Source organism: Salvelinus fontinalis, chromosome 36, assembly GCF_029448725.1.
Source record: "Salvelinus fontinalis isolate EN_2023a chromosome 36, ASM2944872v1, whole genome shotgun sequence".
Classification (NCBI taxonomy): domain Eukaryota; kingdom Metazoa; phylum Chordata; class Actinopteri; order Salmoniformes; family Salmonidae; genus Salvelinus; species Salvelinus fontinalis.
The window spans coordinates 29,507,044-29,526,905 of NC_074700.1; the positions used below are offsets into that span (position 1 = coordinate 29,507,044).

The following is a 19,862-nucleotide window of genomic DNA, read 5'->3' on the forward strand; positions in this document are numbered from 1 at the left end:
GCTTTTCAAGCAACAAGTTGGATTTCAAATCGGGTCTACCAATCTGTAACTAGAGCTATTTTTGTAACCCTTCGCCTGTTTTTCTGGCTTCGGTAAAAAATGTCAGCAGATTCATTAAATTCAAAGCAACATTCACAAAAACTGCCGTTTTGACCCCTTTCCCAACATTTTACAGAAAACAATGTTTTCTATATAAAATCTACCCCTAATCTTCAGCTTTTCAAGCAACAAGTCGGATTTCAAATCGGGTCTACCAATCTGTATTTATAGCTATTTTTGTAACCCTTCGCCTGTTTTTCTGGCTTCGGTAAAAAATGTCAGCAGATTCATTAAATTCAAAGCAACATTCACAAAAACTGCCGTTTTGACCCCTTTCCCAACATTTTACAGAAAACAATGTTTTCTATATAAAATCTACCCCTAATCTTCAGCTTTTCAAGCAACAAGTCGGATTTCAAATCGGGTCTACCAATCTGTATTTAGAGCTATTTTTGTAACCCTTCGCCTGTTTTTCTGGCTTCGGTAAAAAATGTCAGCAGATTCATTAAATTCAAAACAACTTTCACAAAAACTGCCGTTTTGACCCCTTTCCCAACATTTTACAGAAAACAATGTTTTCTATATAAAATCTACCCCTAATCTTCAGCTTTTCAAGCAACAAGTCGGATTTCAAATCGGGTCTACCAATCTGTAACTAGAGCTATTTTTGTAACCCTTCGCCTGTTTTTCTGGCTTCGGTAAAAAATGTCAGAAGTTAGCAGATTCATTAAATTCAAAACAACTATCATTTTGACCACTAAACCAAAGACTTTGACAAAAACTGCCGTTTTGACCCCTTTTCCAACATTTTACAGACAGCAATGTTTTCTATATAAAATCTACCCCTAATCTTCTGCTTTTCAAGCAACAAGTCGGATTTCAAATCGGGTCTACCAATCTGTAGCTAGAGCTATTTTTTTAACCCTTCGCCTGATTTTATGGTTTCGGTAAAAAATGTCAGAAGTTAGCAGATTCATTAAATTCAAAACAACTATCATTTTGACCACTAAACCAAAGACTTTGACAAAAACTGCCGTTTTGACCCCTTTCCCAACATTTTACAGAAAGCAATGTTTTCTATATAAAATCTACCCCTAATCTTCTGCTTTTCAAGCAACAAGTCGGATTTCAAATCGGGTCTACCAATCTGTAGCTAGAGCTATTTTTTTAACCCTTCGCCTGATTTTATGGCTTCGGTAAAAAATGTCAGAAGTTAGCAGGTTCATTAAATTCAAAACAACTATCATTTTGACCACTAAACCAAAGACTTTGACAAAAATATATTAGATTAAAACTTCCCTCTACTTCTCTGCTTGTCAAATGTGGAGAGGGTTTATTCAGTATGGAATTTACGTTACAGCAGTTTTACTAAATGCAATACCATGTGTTTTTTAAACTTTCACAAACAACTGCCGTTTTGACCCCTTTCCCAACATTTTACAGAAAACAATGTTTTCTATATAAAATCTACCCCTAATCTTCAGCTTTTCAAGCAACAAGTTGGATTTCAAATCGGGTCTACCAATCTGTAACTAGAGCTATTTTTGTAACCCTTCGCCTGTTTTTCTGGCTTCGGTAAAAAATGTCAGCAGATTCATTAAATTCAAAGCAACATTCACAAAAACTGCCGTTTTGACCCCTTTCCCAACATTTTACAGAAAACAATGTTTTCTATATAAAATCTACCCCTAATCTTCAGCTTTTCAAGCAACAAGTCGGATTTCAAATCGGGTCTACCAATCTGTATTTATAGCTATTTTTGTAACCCTTCGCCTGTTTTTCTGGCTTCGGTAAAAAATGTCAGCAGATTCATTAACCTGTTGGGGATGGGGGCGCTGTTTAGACTATTTATGCTAATGTGGCTAATTTTTTAAACGGCTTCCCACAAAATCCTTGATCGTACAATATGCATATTATTATTATTATTGGATAGAAAACAGTCTATAGTTTCTATAGGAGTTGAAATTTTGTCTCTAAGTGGAACAGAGCCCATTCTACAGCAATTTCCCTGACATGGAGTCAGATTTGAGAAACGTTGGCCACTTTTCTGAAGTCATTTAAAAGGGCTCTGTCGTTGCTATGACTATACGGACACTTCTTACGTCTTCCCCTGGATGCCTTTACGTGATGACGATTCCAACGGGCTCGATTGCTCGTTCACAGGCCCTACAAATGAAAAAAACCTTTAGCTAGCAAGTCTTTTCTTGCTGCGTAACGCGCGTGGAAGACACCGACCCTCTCCTGTTCCAAGCGTTAGTTTAGCCTGTTATATTTCTCCGGTCATCTTTTCACTCGTTATAGGAGTTACAAACATCACAAAGTAGTTAATTTAAAGCGTTTTATAGCAATTTATATCCGTTTAGTGCGATTTTGGGACATTTATTTTTGCAACGATGTGAAAAGTTGGAAACGCTTTTCAGTTCATCCCGAACGTAGTTGACATTTCCACATGGCAAGAGGACAGCTTTCCACCAAAAGACGATTGCTCCCAAGAAAGGATCCTTTGCCCAAGATACTGATGGAAGAACAGCTCAAGGTAGGACATTTTTATTATGATAAATCGTGTTTCTGTCGAAACATTTTAGTGGCTTAGGACGCCATGTTTTTTGACGTAGCTTCGCTTGGCGCAAACTGTATTGAAAAGTAAGGATAAATTAAAAAATGTAATAACGCAATTGTATTAAGAATTAAATTGTCTATCAATCCCTGTCCACCCTATATTTTTTAGTCACGTTTATGAGTATTTATGTATAAGAGTAGATCACTGTCTAAGTGGCGCAAGGACGTTTTCTTTACCAGCTTGTCTACATTTCACATTGTCTAACCATGATTTTGGTGGCTAAATATAAACATTTTCGATCAAACTGTATATGCATGTTGTAATGTGATGTTACAGGAGTGTCATCGGAAGAATTCTGAGAAGGTTAGTGAAAAAATTAATATCTTTTGGCGATGTTGACTTTTATCGCTCACTTTGGCTAGAATCAATGCTGGGCTGCTAATTGCTATGTGCTAAGCTAATATAACGATTTATTGTGTTTTCGCTGTAAGACACTTAGAAAATCTGAAATATTGTCTGTATTCACAGGATCTGTGTCTTTCGATTCGTGTATGCTGTGTATTTTTACGAAATGTTTGATGATTAGTAGTTAGGTAAACACGTTGCTCATTGTAATTATTCTAGTCCATTTGTGATGGTGGGTGCAATTGTAAACTATGCCATATACCTGAAATATGCACTTTTTTCTAACAAAACCTATCCCATACCATAAATATGTTATCAGACTGTCATCTAATGAGTTTTTTTGTTGGTTAGGGGCTATAAATATCTTAGTTTAGCCGAATTGGTGATGGCTACTGGTGTTGGTGGACAAATAAAAGATGGTGGAATATGCTAATGTGTTTTTAGGTAATAGATGTACATCTTTACATATTGTGTCTTCCCTGTAAAACATTTTAAAAATCGGAAATGTTGACTGGATTCATAAGATCTGTGTCTTTCATTAGCTGTATTGGACTTTAATGTGTGAAAGTTAAATATTTTAAAAAAATATTTTTTTTGAATTTCGCGGCACTGGTTTTTCAGTGGGGGGGGGGGGGGGGTGCCGCTAGCGCCACGCTGATCCTAGACAGGTTAAATTCAAAGCAACATTCACAAAAACTGCCGTTTTGACCCCTTTCCCAACATTTTACAGAAAACAATGTTTTCTATATAAAATCTACCCCTAATCTTCAGCTTTTCAAGCAACAAGTCGGATTTCAAATCGGGTCTACCAATCTGTATTTAGAGCTATTTTTGTAACCCTTCGCCTGTTTTTCTGGCTTCGGTAAAAAATGTCAGCAGATTCATTAAATTCAAAACAACTTTCACAAAAACTGCCGTTTTGACCCCTTTCCCAACATTTTACAGAAAACAATGTTTTCTATATAAAATCTACCCCTAATCTTCAGCTTTTCAAGCAACAAGTCGGATTTCAAATCGGGTCTACCAATCTGTAACTAGAGCTATTTTTGTAACCCTTCGCCTGTTTTTCTGGCTTCGGTAAAAAATGTCAGAAGTTAGCAGATTCATTAAATCCAAAACAACTTTCACAAGAACTGCCGTTTTGACCCCTTTCCCAACATTTTACAGAAAGCAATGTTTTCTATATAAAATCTACCCCTAATCTTCTGCTTTTCAAGCAACAAGTCGGATTTCAAATCGGGTCTACCAATCTGTAGCTAGAGCTATTTTTGTAACCCTTCGCCTGATTTTATGGCTTCGGTAAAAAATGTCAGAAGTTAGCAGGTTCATTAAATTCAAAACAACTATCATTTTGACCACTAAACCAAAGACTTTGACAAAAATATATTAGATTAAAACTTCCCTCTACTTCTCTGCTTGTCAAATGCGGAGAGGGTTTATTCAGTATGGAATTTACGTTACAGCAGTTTTACTAAATGCAATACCATGTGTTTTTTAAACTTTCACAAACAACTGCCGTTTTGACCCCTTTCGCAACATTTTACAGAAAACAATGTTTTCTATATAAAATCTACCCCTAATCTTCAGCTTTTCAAGCAACAAGTCGGATTTCAAATCGGGTCTACCAATCTGTAACTAGAGCTATTTTTGTAACCCTTCGCCTGTTTTTCTGGCTTCGGTAAAAAATGTCAGAAGTTAGCAGTTTCATTAAATTCAAAACAACTTTCACAAAAACTGCCGTTTTGACCCCTTTCCCAACATTTTACAGAAAACAATGTTTTCTATATAAAATCTACCCCTAATCTTCTGCTTTTCAAGCAACAAGTCGGATTTCAAATTGGGTCTACCAATCTGTAGCTAGAGCTATTTTTGTAACCCTTCGCCTGATTTTATGGCTTCGGTAAAAAATGTCAGAAGTTAGCAGATTCATTAAATTCAAAACAACATTCACAAAAACTGCCGTTTTGACCCCTTTCCCAACATTTTACAGAAAACAATGTTTTCTATATAAAATCTACCCCTAATCTTCAGCTTTTCAAGCAACAAGTCGGATTTCAAATCGGGTCTACCAATCTGTAACTAGAGCTATTTTTGTAACCCTTCGCCTGTTTTTCTGGCTTCGGTAAAAAATGTCAGAAGTTAGCAGATTCATTAAATTCAAAACAACTTTCACAAAAACTGCCGTTTTGACCCCTTTCCCAACATTTTACAGAAAACAATGTTTTCTATATAAAATCTACCCCTAATCTTCTGCTTTTCAAGCAACAAGTCGGATTTCAAATTGGGTCTACCAATCTGTAGCTAGAGCTATTTTTGTAACCCTTCGCCTGATTTTATGGCTTCGGTAAAAAATGTCAGAAGTTAGCAGATTCATTAAATTCAAAACAACATTCACAAAAACTGCCGTTTTGACCCCTTTCCCAACATTTTACAGAAAACAATGTTTTCTATATAAAATCTACCCCTAATCTTCAGCTTTTCAAGCAACAAGTCGGATTTCAAATCGGGTCTACCAATCTGTAACTAGAGCTATTTTTGTAACCCTTCGCCTGTTTTTCTGGCTTCGGTAAAAAATGTCAGCAGATTCATTAAATTCAAAACAACTTTCACAAAAACTGCCGTTTTGACCCCTTTCCCAACATTTTACAGAAAACAATGTTTTCTATATAAAATCTACCCCTAATCTTCAGCTTTTCAAGCAACAAGTCGGATTTCAAATCGGGTCTACCAATCTGTAACTAGAGCTATTTTTGTAACCCTTCGCCTGTTTTTCTGGCTTCGGTAAAAAATGTCAGAAGTTAGCAGATTCATTAAATTCAAAACAACATTCACAAAAACTGCCGTTTTGACCCCTTTCCCAACATTTTACAGAAAACAATGTTTTCTATATAAAATCTACCCCTAATCTTCAGCTTTTCAAGCAACAAGTCGGATTTCAAATCGGGTCTACCAATCTGTATTTAGAGCTATTTTTGTAACCCTTCGCCTGTTTTTCTGGCTTCGGTAAAAAATGTCAGCAGATTCATTAAATTCAAAACAACTTTCACAAAAACTGCCGTTTTGACCCCTTTCCCAACATTTTACAGAAAACAATGTTTTCTATATAAAATCTACCCCTAATCTTCAGCTTTTCAAGCAACAAGTCGGATTTCAAATCGGGTCTACCAATCTGTATTTAGAGCTATTTTTGTAACCCTTCGCCTGTTTTTCTGGCTTCGGTAAAAAATGTCAGCAGATTCATTAAATTCAAAACAACTTTCACAAAAACTGCCGTTTTGACCCCTTTCCCAACATTTTACAGAAAACAATGTTTTCTATATAAAATCTACCCCTAATCTTCAGCTTTTCAAGCAACAAGTCGGATTTCAAATCGGGTCTACCAATCTGTAACTAGAGCTATTTTTGTAACCCTTCGCCTGTTTTTCTGGCTTCGGTAAAAAATGTCAGAAGTTAGCAAATTCATTAAATTCAAAACAACTTTCACAAGAACTGCCGTTTTGACCCCTTTCCCAACATTTTACAGAAAGCAATGTTTTCTATATAAAATCTACCCCTAATCTTCTGCTTTTCAAGCAACAAGTCGGATTTCAAATCGGGTCTACCAATCTGTAGCTAGAGCTATTTTTGTAACCCTTCGCCTGATTTTATGGCTTCGGTAAAAAATGTCAGAAGTTAGCAGGTTCATTAAATTCAAAACAACTATCATTTTGACCACTAAACCAAAGACTTTGACAAAAATATATTAGATTAAAACTTCCCTCTACTTCTCTGCTTGTCAAATGCGGAGAGGGTTTATTCAGTATGGAATTGACGTTACAGCAGTTTTACTAAATGCAATACCATGTGTTTTTTAAACTTTCACAAACAACTGCCGTTTTGACCCCTTTCGCAACATTTTACAGAAAACATCTATATAAAATCTACCCCTAATCTTCAGATTTTCAAGCAACAAGTCGGATTTCAAATCGGGTCTACCAATCTGTAACTAGAGCTATTTTTGTAACCCTTCGCCTGTTTTTCTGGCTTCGGTAAAAAATGTCAGCAGATTCATTAAATTCAAAACAACTTTCACAAAAACTGCTGTTTTGACCCCTTTCCCAACATTTTACAGAAAACAATGTTTTCTATATAAAATCTATCCCTAATCTTCTGCTTTTCAAGCAACAAGTCGGATTTCAAATTGGGTCTACCAATCTGTAGCTAGAGCTATTTTTGTAACCCTTCGCCTGATTTTATGGCTTCGGTAAAAAATGTCAGAAGTTAGCAGATTCATTAAATTCAAAACAACTATCATTTTGACCACTAAACCAAAGACTTTGACAAAAACTGCCGTTTTGACCCCTTTCCCAACATTTTACAGAAAGCAATGTTTTCTATATAAAATCTACCCCTAATCTTCTGCTTTTCAAGCAACAAGTCGGATTTCAAATCGGGTCTACCAATCTGTAGCTAGAGCTATTTTTGTAACCCTTCGCCTGATTTTATGGCTTCGGTAAAAAATGTCAGAAGTTAGCAGGTTCATTAAATTCAAAACAACTATCATTTTGACCACTAAACCAAAGACTTTGACAAAAATATATTAGATTAAAACTTCCCTCTACTTCTCTGCTTGTCAAATGCGGAGAGGGTTTATTCAGTATGGAATTTACGTTACAGCAGTTTTACTAAATGCAATACCATGTGTTTTTTAAACTTTCACAAACAACTGCCGTTTTGACCCCTTTCGCAACATTTTACAGAAAACATCTATATAAAATCTACCCCTAATCTTCAGATTTTCAAGCAACAAGTCGGATTTCAAATCGGGTCTACCAATCTGTAACTAGAGCTATTTTTGTAACCCTTCGCCTGTTTTTCTGGCTTCGGTAAAAAATGTCAGCAGATTCATTAAATTCAAAACAACTTTCACAAAAACTGCTGTTTTGACCCCTTTCCCAACATTTTACAGAAAACAATGTTTTCTATATAAAATCTATCCCTAATCTTCTGCTTTTCAAGCAACAAGTCGGATTTCAAATTGGGTCTACCAATCTGTAGCTAGAGCTATTTTTGTAACCCTTCGCCTGATTTTATGGCTTCGGTAAAAAATGTCAGAAGTTAGCAGATTCATTAAATTCAAAACAACTATCATTTTGACCACTAAACCAAAGACTTTGACAAAAACTGCCGTTTTGACCCCTTTCCCAACATTTTAATTAAAGCAATGTTTTCTATATAAAATCTACCCCTAATCTTCTGCTTTTCAAGCAACAAGTCGGATTTCAAATCGGGTCTACCAATCTGTAACTAGAGCTATTTTTGTAACCCTTCGCCTGTTTTTCTGGCTTCGGTAAAAAATGTCAGCAGATTCATTAAATTCAAAACAACTTTCACAAAAACTGCTGTTTTGACCCCTTTCCCAACATTTTACAGAAAACAATGTTTTCTATATAAAATCTATCCCTAATCTTCTGCTTTTCAAGCAACAAGTCGGATTTCAAATTGGGTCTACCAATCTGTAGCTAGAGCTATTTTTGTAACCCTTCGCCTGATTTTATGGCTTCGGTAAAAAATGTCAGAAGTTAGCAGATTCATTAAATTCAAAACAACTATCATTTTGACCACTAAACCAAAGACTTTGACAAAAACTGCCGTTTTGACCCCTTTCCCAACATTTTACAGAAAGCAATGTTTTCTATATAAAATCTACCCCTAATCTTCTGCTTTTCAAGCAACAAGTCGGATTTCAAATCGGGTCTACCAATCTGTAGCTAGAGCTATTTTTGTAACCCTTCGCCTGATTTTATGGCTTCGGTAAAAAATGTCAGAAGTTAGCAGGTTCATTAAATTCAAAACAACTATCATTTTGACCACTAAACCAAAGACTTTGACAAAAATATATTAGATTAAAACTTCCCTCTACTTCTCTGCTTGTCAAATGCGGAGAGGGTTTATTCAGTATGGAATTTACGTTACAGCAGTTTTACTAAATGCAATACCATGTGTTTTTTAAACTTTCACAAACAACTGCCGTTTTGACCCCTTTCGCAACATTTTACAGAAAACATCTATATAAAATCTACCCCTAATCTTCAGATTTTCAAGCAACAAGTCGGATTTCAAATCGGGTCTACCAATCTGTAACTAGAGCTATTTTTGTAACCCTTCGCCTGTTTTTCTGGCTTCGGTAAAAAATGTCAGCAGATTCATTAAATTCAAAACAACTTTCACAAAAACTGCTGTTTTGACCCCTTTCCCAACATTTTACAGAAAACAATGTTTTCTATATAAAATCTATCCCTAATCTTCTGCTTTTCAAGCAACAAGTCGGATTTCAAATTGGGTCTACCAATCTGTAGCTAGAGCTATTTTTGTAACCCTTCGCCTGATTTTATGGCTTCGGTAAAAAATGTCAGAAGTTAGCAGATTCATTAAATTCAAAACAACTATCATTTTGACCACTAAACCAAAGACTTTGACAAAAACTGCCGTTTTGACCCCTTTCCCAACATTTTAATTAAAGCAATGTTTTCTATATAAAATCTACCCCTAATCTTCTGCTTTTCAAGCAACAAGTCGGATTTCAAATCGGGTCTACCAATCTGTAGCTAGAGCTATTTTTTTAACCCTTCGCCTGATTTTATGGCTTCGGTAAAAAATGTCAGAAGTTAGCAGGTTCATTAAATTCAAAACAACTATCATTTTGACCACTAAACCAAAGACTTTGACAAAAATATATTAGATTAAAACTTCCCTCTACTTCTCTGCTTGTCAAATGTGGAGAGGGTTTATTCAGTATGGAATTTACGTTACAGCAGTTTTACTAAATGCAATACCATGTGTTTTTTAAACTTTCACAAACAACTGCCGTTTTGACCCCTTTCCCAACATTTTACAGAAAACAATGTTTTCTATATAAAATCTACCCCTAATCTTCAGCTTTTCAAGCAACAAGTTGGATTTCAAATCGGGTCTACCAATCTGTAACTAGAGCTATTTTTGTAAACCTTCGCCTGTTTTTCTGGCTTCGGTAAAAAATGTCAGCAGATTCATTAAATTCAAAACAACTTTCACAAAAACTGCCGTTTTGACCCCTTTCCCAACATTTTACAGAAAACAATGTTTTCTATATAAAATCTACCCCTAATCTTCAGCTTTTCAAGCAACAAGTTGGATTTCAAATCGGGTCTACCAATCTGTAACTAGAGCTATTTTTGTAACCCTTCGCCTGTTTTTCTGGCTTCGGTAAAAAATGTCAGCAGATTCATTAAATTCAAAACAACTTTCACAAAAACTGCCGTTTTGACCCCTTTCCCAACATTTTACAGAAAACAATGTTTTCTATAAAAAATCTACCCCTAATCTTCAGCTTTTCAAGCAACAAGTCGGATTTCAAATCGGGTCTACCAATCTGTAACTAGAGCTATTTTTGTAACCCTTCGCCTTTTTTTCTGGCTTTGGTAAAAAATGTCAGCAGATTCATTAATTTCAAAACAACTTTCACAAAAACTGCCATTTTGACCCCTTTCCCAACATTTTACAGAAAACAATGTTTTCTATATAAAATCTACCCCTAATCTTCAGCTTTTCAAGCAACAAGTCGGATTTCAAATCGGGTCTACCAATCTGTAGCTAGAGCTATTTTTGTAACCCTTCGCCTGATTTTATGGCTTCGGTAAAAAATGTCAGAAGTTAGCAGATTCATTAAATTCAAAACAACTATCATTTTGACCACTAAACCAAAGACTTTGACAAAAACTGCCGTTTTGACCCCTTTCCCAACATTTTACAGAAAGCAATGTTTTCTATATAAAATCTACCCCTAATCTTCTGCTTTTCAAGCAACAAGTCGGATTTCAAATCGGGTCTACCAATCTGTAGCTAGAGCTATTTTTTTAACCCTTCGCCTGATTTTATGGCTTCGGTAAAAAATGTCAGAAGTTTGCAGGTTCATTAAATTCAAAACAACTATCATTTTGACCACTAAACCAAAGACTTTGACAAAAATATATTAGATTAAAACTTCCCTCTACTTCTCTGCTTGTCAAATGTGGAGAGGGTTTATTCAGTATGGAATTTACGTTACAGCAGTTTTACTAAATGCAATACCATGTGTTTTTTAAACTTTCACAAACAACTGCCGTTTTGACCCCTTTCCCAACATTTTACAGAAAACAATGTTTTCTATATAAAATCTACCCCTAATCTTCAGCTTTTCAAGCAACAAGTTGGATTTCAAATCGGGTCTACCAATCTGTAACTAGAGCTATTTTTGTAACCCTTCGCCTGTTTTTCTGGCTTCGGTAAAAAATGTCAGCAGATTCATTAAATTCAAAACAACTTTCACAAAAACTGCCGTTTTGACCCCTTTCCCAACATTTTACAGAAAACAATGTTTTCTATAAAAAATCTACCCCTAATCTTCAGCTTTTCAAGCAACAAGTCGGATTTCAAATCGGGTCTACCAATCTGTAACTAGAGCTATTTTTGTAATCCTTCGCCTTTTTTTCTGGCTTCGGTAAAAAATGTCAGCAGATTCATTAAATTCAAAACAACTTTCACAAAAACTGCCATTTTGACCCCTTTCCCAACATTTTACAGAAAACAATGTTTTCTATATAAAATCTATCCCTAATCTTCTGCTTTTCAAGCAACAAGTCGGATTTCAAATTGGGTCTACCAATCTGTAGCTAGAGCTATTTTTGTAACCCTTCGCCTGATTTTATGGCTTCGGTAAAAAATGTCAGAAGTTAGCAGATTCATTAAATTCAAAACAACTATCATTTTGACCACTAAACCAAAGACTTTGACAAAAACTGCCGTTTTGACCCCTTTCCCAACATTTTACAGAAAGCAATGTTTTCTATATAAAATCTACCCCTAATCTTCAGCTTTTCAAGCAACAAGTCGGATTTCAAATCGGGTCTACCAATCTGTAACTAGAGCTATTTTTGTAACCCTTCGCCCGTTTTTCTGGCTTCGGTAAAAAATGTCAGCAGATTCATTAAATTCAAAACAACTTTCAGAAAAACTGCCGTTTTGACCCCTTTACCAACATTTTACAGAAAACAATGTTTTCTATATAAAATCTACCCCTAATCTTCAGCTTTTCAAGCAACAAGTCGGATTTCAAATCGGGTCTACCAATCTGTAACTAGAGCTATTTTTGTAACCCTTCGCCTGTTTTTCTGGCTTCGGTAAAAAATGTCAGCAGATTCATTAAATTCAAAACAACTTTCAGAAAAACTGCCGTTTTGACCCCTTTCCCAACATTTTACAGAAAACAATGTTTTCTATATAAAATCTACCCCTAATCTTCAGCTTTTCAAGCAACAAGTCGGATTTCAAATCGGGTCTACCAATCTGTAACTAGAGCTATTTTTGTAACCCTTCGCCTGTTTTTCTGGCTTCGGTAAAAAATGTCAGAAGTTAGCAGATTCATTAAATTCGAAACAACTTTCACAAAAACTGCCGTTTTGACCCCTTTCCCAACATTTTACAGAAAACAATGTTTTCTATATAAAATCTACCCCTAATCTTCAGCTTTTCAAGCAACAAGTCGGATTTCAAATCGAGTCTACCAATGTGTAACTAGAGCTATTTTTGTAACCCTTCGCCTGATTTTATGGCTTCGGTAAAAAATGTCAGCAGATTCATTAAATTCAAAACAACTTTCACAAAAACTGCCGTTTTGACCCCTTTCCCAACATTTTACAGAAAACAATGTTTTCTATATAAAATCTACCCCTAATCTTCAGCTTTTCAAGCAACAAGTCGGATTTCAAATCGAGTCTACCAATGTGTAACTAGAGCTATTTTTGTAACCCTTCGCCTGATTTTATGGCTTCGGTAAAAAATGTCAGCAGATTCATTAAATTCAAAACAACTTTCACAAAAACTGCCGTTTTGACCCCTTTCCCAACATTTTACAGAAAACAATGTTTTCTATATAAAATCTACCCCTAATCTTCAGCTTTTCAAGCAACAAGTCGGATTTCAAATCGGGTCTACCAATCTGTAACTAGAGCTATTTTTGTAACCCTTCGCCTGTTTTTCTGGCTTCGGTAAAAAATGTCAGCAGATTCATTAAATTCAAAACAACTTTCAGAAAAACTGCCGTTTTGACCCCTTTCCCTACATTTTACAGTTTACTCTGGGCACGCTTTTCATCCGGATGTGAAAATGCTGCACGCTAGCCCAAACAGGTTATAATGACTCCAACCTAAGTGTATGTAAAGTTCCGACTTCAACTGTAGCTAGATAGGTAAACAATGAATCCCAATGCATGACATAACGTTAGTTAGCGAGCCAACCAGCTGACATTAGCTAGCTATCAAGCAGTACACTAACTTGAAATGAAAATACTTTGTCAAAATTAGAGTGGAGTCTTTTGTTTAATGGCTGCAGGGGCAGTATTGAGTAGCTTGGATGAAAGGTGCCCATTTCAAACGGCCTGCTCCTTAGTCATAGTTCCTAATATTTGCATATTATTATTAATATTGGATAGAAAACACTCCAAAGTTTCTAAAACTGTTTGAATTATTTCTCTGAGATTAATAGAACTCATAATGGCAGGCAAAATCCTGAGTTGAAATCAAAACCGGAAGTCAGAAATCTGAGATTGTCTGTATTCAACAGAGTCCCTAAAGAAGTCCAAATGACATAGGAATGGGGTTGCACTGCCTAGGGGTTCCACTAGATGTCAGCTATCAATAGAAATTCCAATGAGATTTCTATGGTGTTGTGGGAGAGAATGAGAGCAGAATCAGTCAGGTGTCCATCAAGCAGCCACTCGCGTAACATGCCACTTCCTCATGCAAGCCACTGACGTTCCATTGCTCACGAAGAGAACAAAGAATACTCCGGTTGGAACTTTATTGAAGCTATATGTTAAAAACATCCTAATGATTGATTCAGTACTTAGTTTGAAATGTTTCTTCGACCGGTAATATCACATTTTGAAGTTTTTGTCCGATATGAAGCTGACCAGAATTAGCGTTTGGATATGTTTACCAAACGCGCTAACAATTGGACATAAATAACAGATTTCTTCGAACAAAACAAACATTTATTGTGGACCTGGAGTTTCTGCTGTGCTTTCTGATCGAAACCAACAAAGGTAATGAAATATTTATAATATATTTTGTTGTTTATAGTGACTCTATCTTTGCAGCTGTGACATGCTAATTTGAGCGCCGTCTCAGATTATAGCGTGCAGTTATTTTTCCTTAAAGTCTTTTTTAAATCTGACATAGCGGTTGCATTAAGGAGAGGTATATCTATAATTCAATGTGTATAACTTGTATTATCATCTATATTTATGATGAGTATTCATGTTGAAACGATGGGCTATGCAAAGTCACTTGATGTTTTTGCATTTAGTGATTCTTGTAGCCTCAATGTAAACTCAGATGTTTTGATATAAATATGAATTGAATCAAACAAAACACGCATGTATTGTGTAACATGAAGTCCTATGAGTGTCATCTGATGAAAATAATCGAAGGTTAGTGATTCATATTATCTCTATTCTGGTTTTTGTGATGCTATCATTAGCTGGGAAAAATGGCTATGATTATTTTTAGTTTTGTGGTACCCTAACATAATCGTTTGTAGTGCTTTCGCTGAAAAGCCTATTTGAAATCGGACACTTTGGTGGGATTAACAACAAGATTACCTTTAAAATGATATAAGACACATGTATGTTTGAGGAATTTTAATTATGAGATTTATGGTTTTTGAATTTGGCGCCCTGCACTTGGACTGGCTTTTGTCATATTGATCCCGATATAGGGCTTGCAGCCATAAGAGGTTTTTAGACATGTAGTTAGCTAGCTAGCTAAACAATGGGCCAAAATCACAATTCATGACGGTACTACTCTGCATGAATCTGCAGGTACCTAACCAACCACGTTCTATGGCTATAACTAGTCAATCAAATGTGTCTAAGATACAAAGAACAAGATCATGACCATAACATTAGTTAGCAACCCAGCCAGCTAACATTAGCTAGCTAACAGTACAATTTAAATTAAACCCCTTTCTGTCAAAATTAGAAACGTGTAATATCTGAAAATGTATTTAGCTAGATTATCTTACTAGTATACATCATGGTTGGAAGCATCAACAGTCTGATGCCATGCATGGTTGCCCTTAGTTTGGCGATGTATTCCAGACTGGTGTTTTCTCCATCTCCTTAGCTATCGTACTCGAATTCCACTGATATCAAAACTCAGTCCTCCACAAAGTGGAGAGCATACACATAACGTTAAACAATGGCAGCTAATGTTAGCTAGCTAACAGTACACTTTAACTTGACATTAGCTTTATGCAGTTTTACTAGATGATACATTTTTTTTAAAAAGCTGCATTTGACACGATTACCTAGACATACTGACCAGCTCCAATAGCCAGACGCATGTTATATGGCAGACCATTTCAAACTCATCGCTCGGCATGTCCAGCCCACTCATTATCTCAGCCAATCATGGCTAGTGGGAATGTTGCTCGCTTTTTCTGTGGCTAAACCAACTGGGCTCGTAACTTTACATTCTTTTGTATTTACAGATGGCATACACGTTTGATATAAGGCACATGAAAGTTCACATGTTCGAAAAGGCATTTCTGCCAAAAACATATTTTGATAAAAAAAATAGCTCTCCTTCAAACAGCTCTCCTGTGAAGTCATGACTTGCGACATACGCCTAGTTTCCTGAATCGGGTCACATATGGTTAAAGCATTAATATTAGGCACTCATTCCATATGGTTAAGGCAAGGGTTAAGGTTTGGGATAGGGTTAAAACCAAATATAAAAAAAATCTGTGTCCATGACTGTGATCGAACACTCAATTCAACCTTCTGATCCATTCATCGGACTACGTTCATACACCATTGCCGTCCACAACACCCTAGCAAAACCCAAGCCTACTTGATGGAAATAGCGCTCACTATTGCCCCTAGTGGCCTGTTTTTAAGGCATTCTCAGGACATGGATAGATGTCCAATTTCGACGACAACCTGGCTGCTTTAATTACAATATAACAATACAATACAAAACAATTGATACATATTTATTAAAATATGTTGCATCAACTTTTATAATGAAATATGATGATTGAAGTGCTTGAACTTTATAGCCATATGTCAGTGGGATTCTGCTGTTGTCTTTGTTTATTGTGCCAATGTCTCTCCCAGTCTCCAGTGTTTCATTGTATACTTAAACTGTCAATTTGCTTATAATCACTTAATTATTTGCAAATCCAGGTTTCTTGTTCCATAGTGGAACAAGCAAAATTAAGATATTTATAAACTGTGAAAGGAAATATGTTGGTAGATGATTGTGAAAGTTCTTTTAGTTAAAATGTATTCATGTGTTGAATTGTATTCATGTGTTGAGTAAAATATCAGCTATATTTAATAAACTACAGTATATAAATGTTGGGTTGTTTGTACAGTATTGCAAAATTTAATACAGGTAGTTTTTTTAAAGACTGTTGGTTCAGCCAAAAGGGATAGTGGAAACTTTGTGTACTCAAGGTAAAAAAAACAAATAAATATTGATATCAGTCAATAAAATCACAAATACATACAGGTATTTAAAAACATACATTTATTAATCTAGAGTAAGCTTAATTTTTTTATTTGCAACAAGCACAGTGTCTGCAATCTTGTAATAAACTAAATACAAAGAAGTAGTTAACAATGAGGTGTCTTCTTGGGCCGGATAGGGGAGGGACATGTAGTCCCTCAGGATTTTGTAGTTCAACACTGCATCTGTGGGCACACACCTGAACACCTGAACACCTGCACAGAGAAATAGAAAATACTTATACAGGTAATCACACAATACATACCTGGACACCTTCACAGGGAATAACAAAATATACACCCAGATGAAAAGATAATACACACACACACACACACACTTGGACCTGTGAACCTGGGGTTCCCAAACTTTTTTCGTCCACCACCCCATTTTGATATCTGAAACTTCTCTCGACCCAACCATTTGAAAATAATTATGTAATTGACAGACAATGTTTACTTTATTATTTTGGGCTATGCAGTCGTTTTGCAAAACATTCTAACAGTATTCCTGATTGTCTTCTTAATAACTCACGATCGCATACTTTTAATGTGGGGCTATGACAGTCAATTGCAAATTAGTCTGACATAATAACTCTTATCTCACCACCACTGATGAGATGGGTGTGCTTCGGAGCTTCTGAAACTCATGGGGAGTGGTCAACAGTACTCACCTCATCTCTGTTATCACATCCAATTATGTTATGACCTCCCGGGTGGCGCAGTGGTCTAGGGCACTGCATCGCAGTGCTAGCTGCGCCACCAGAGTCTCTGGGTTCGCGCCCAGGCTGGGCTGGGTTCGCGCCCAGGCTCTTTCGCAGCTGGCCGCAGCCGGGAGGTCTGTGGGGCGACGCACAATTGGCATAGTGTCGTCCGGGTTAGGGAGGGTTTGGCCGGTAGGGATATCCTTGTCTCTGTATGTAAAATGTAATAAAATGTATGCACTCTACTGTAAGTCGCTCTGGATAAGAGCGTCTGCTAAATGGCTAAAATGTAAATGTAAATCCAACGTGGATCGATATTTGGTTTTAATGCAGACGAGAGCACTGCTGAATCCAGCTTCACACAGATATGAGCTGAAGAAGGGTACCATGAGTTTTAATGCTCTGAGGGAGAGGGCAGTTTATTCCCTTGAGTCAGGAACCAAAACTCCTCTGTAATGACCCGTGAATGCTTTGTCTGCAGCATTTGGTCACATGACAGCTTGAAAGAGGGCACTTGACTGTTGCACTTCAATCATTCCGATTCAAACGCAACAGTGAAATGCAGCCTTTTCCCATGATCTAAGGGCACTCTGGTTGAATTGTATCTGTTGGATTTCAATAATTTTAATTTAGATCTTTAAGGTTAACCACATTACAATGACTTTGAGAGCCAAAGACAATATGTACATTTTCATATTATTTTTTATTTTTGTGAAATTCTCCCGCGACCCTATTTTCATATCAGGCGACATGGGGTCGCGGCCCCAAAAAGCTTTATTTGGGGTTATCGTGATGTGACTATCATTAATGTGATGACTGTTCAATGAAATCAATTAACTATATTTAATTATTATGTGATTAACAATTAACTTCTCTGGGATATGTGGGACGGTAGCGTCCCACCTGGCCAAAAGGCAGTAAAAATGCAGAGCGCCAAATTCAAAAAAATTACTATAAAAATCTAACTTTCATGAAATCACACATGAAAGACACCAAATTAAAGCTACACTTGTTGTGAATCCAGCCAACATGTTTGATTTCAAAAAGGATTTACGGCGAAAGCACACCAAAAGATTATGTTAGGTCAGTACATAGCCACAGAAAAACACAGCCATTTTTCCAACCAAAGAGAGGAGTAACAAAAAGCAGAAAGAGATAACATTAATCACTAACCTTTGATGATCTTCATCAGATGACACTCATAGGACTTCATGTTACTCAATACATGTATGTTTTGTTCGGTAAAGTTCAATTCTATAACCAACAATCTGAGTTTAGGCGGGACGCTACTGTCTCACAAGGCCAAAAGCCAGAGAAAATGCAGAGCGCCATATTCAAATAAATTGCTATAAAAATCAAACTTTCATTAAATCACACATGAAAGATACCAAATTAAAGCTACACTGGTTGTGAATCCAGCCAACATGTCAGAATTCAAATAGGCTTTTCGGCGAAAGCAAACTATGCTATTATCTGAGTTAGTATCATAGTAAACAAAGAAAGAGAAGCATATTTCAACCCTGCAGACGCGACACAAAACGCAGAAATAAAAATATAATTATTGCCTTACCTTTGACGAGCTTCTGTTGTTGGCACTCCAATATGTCTAATAAACATCACAAATGGTCCTTTTGTTCGATTAATGCCGTCGATATATTTCCAAAATGTCCATTTATTTGGCACGTTTGATAGAGAAAAACACTGGTTCCAACTTGTGAAACTTGACTACAAAATATCTCAAAAGTTACCTGTAAACTTTGCCAAAACATTTCAAACCTCTTGTCACTGTCACGTTCCTGACCTGTTTTCTGTTAGTTTTTGTATGTGTTAGTTGGTCAGGACGTGAGTTTGGGTGGGCAGTCTATGTTTTCTGTTTCTATGTTGGTTTAAAGGGTGACCTGATATGGCTCTCAATTAGAGGCAGGTGGTTTTCATTTCCTCTGATTGAGAGTCATATTAAGGTAGGTGTTTTCACACTGTTTGTTGTGGATGGTTGTCTCCTGTGTTTGTGTATGTCGTTGCGCCACACAGGACTGTTTTCGGTTTGTTTGTATGTTCGTTCTTTCATGTAGTCAGTTTCCCTGTTCATGCGTTCTTCGTTTTTCATGTAAGTTCGTCGTCCAGGTCTGTCTACGTCGTTTATTGTTTTGTAGTTTGTTAAAGTGTTGTCGTGTTTTCCGTTTTGTAAATAAATATTATGTCGAATTCGAACGCTGCATTTTGGTCGACTCACTACTCCTCCCTTTCGGATGAAGAGGAGGAGGAACGCCGTTACAGAACCACCCACCAATCCAGAACCAAGCAGCATAAGTTCGAGCAGTGGAACACGAAACAGGAATGGAAATGGGAGGACGTATTAAACGGCAAGGGTTGCTACACATGGGAGGAGATCCTGGCTGGAAGGGATCGCCTCCCATGTGAACTGCTGGAGGCACTGAGGAGAGCAGAGGCAACCGGAAAAGGGAACCGGAGATATGAAGGTATGCAGCTAGCGAGGAAGCCCGATAAGAAACCCCAAAAACGTATTGGGGGGGGGCTAAGAGGTAGTGGGCCAAGGGCAGGTAGGAGACCTGCGCCCACTTCCCAGGCT

The 19,862-nt window shown here is 36.6% G+C and overlaps 1 pseudogene; it reads right to left on the bottom strand.

The window, feature by feature from the left end:
* Positions 1–16,574: 16,574 nt before the first annotated feature.
* The window catches only part of LOC129835656 (phospholipase D1-like), a 192,127-nt pseudogene continuing 188,839 nt past the window's right edge, over positions 16,575–19,862 (bottom strand).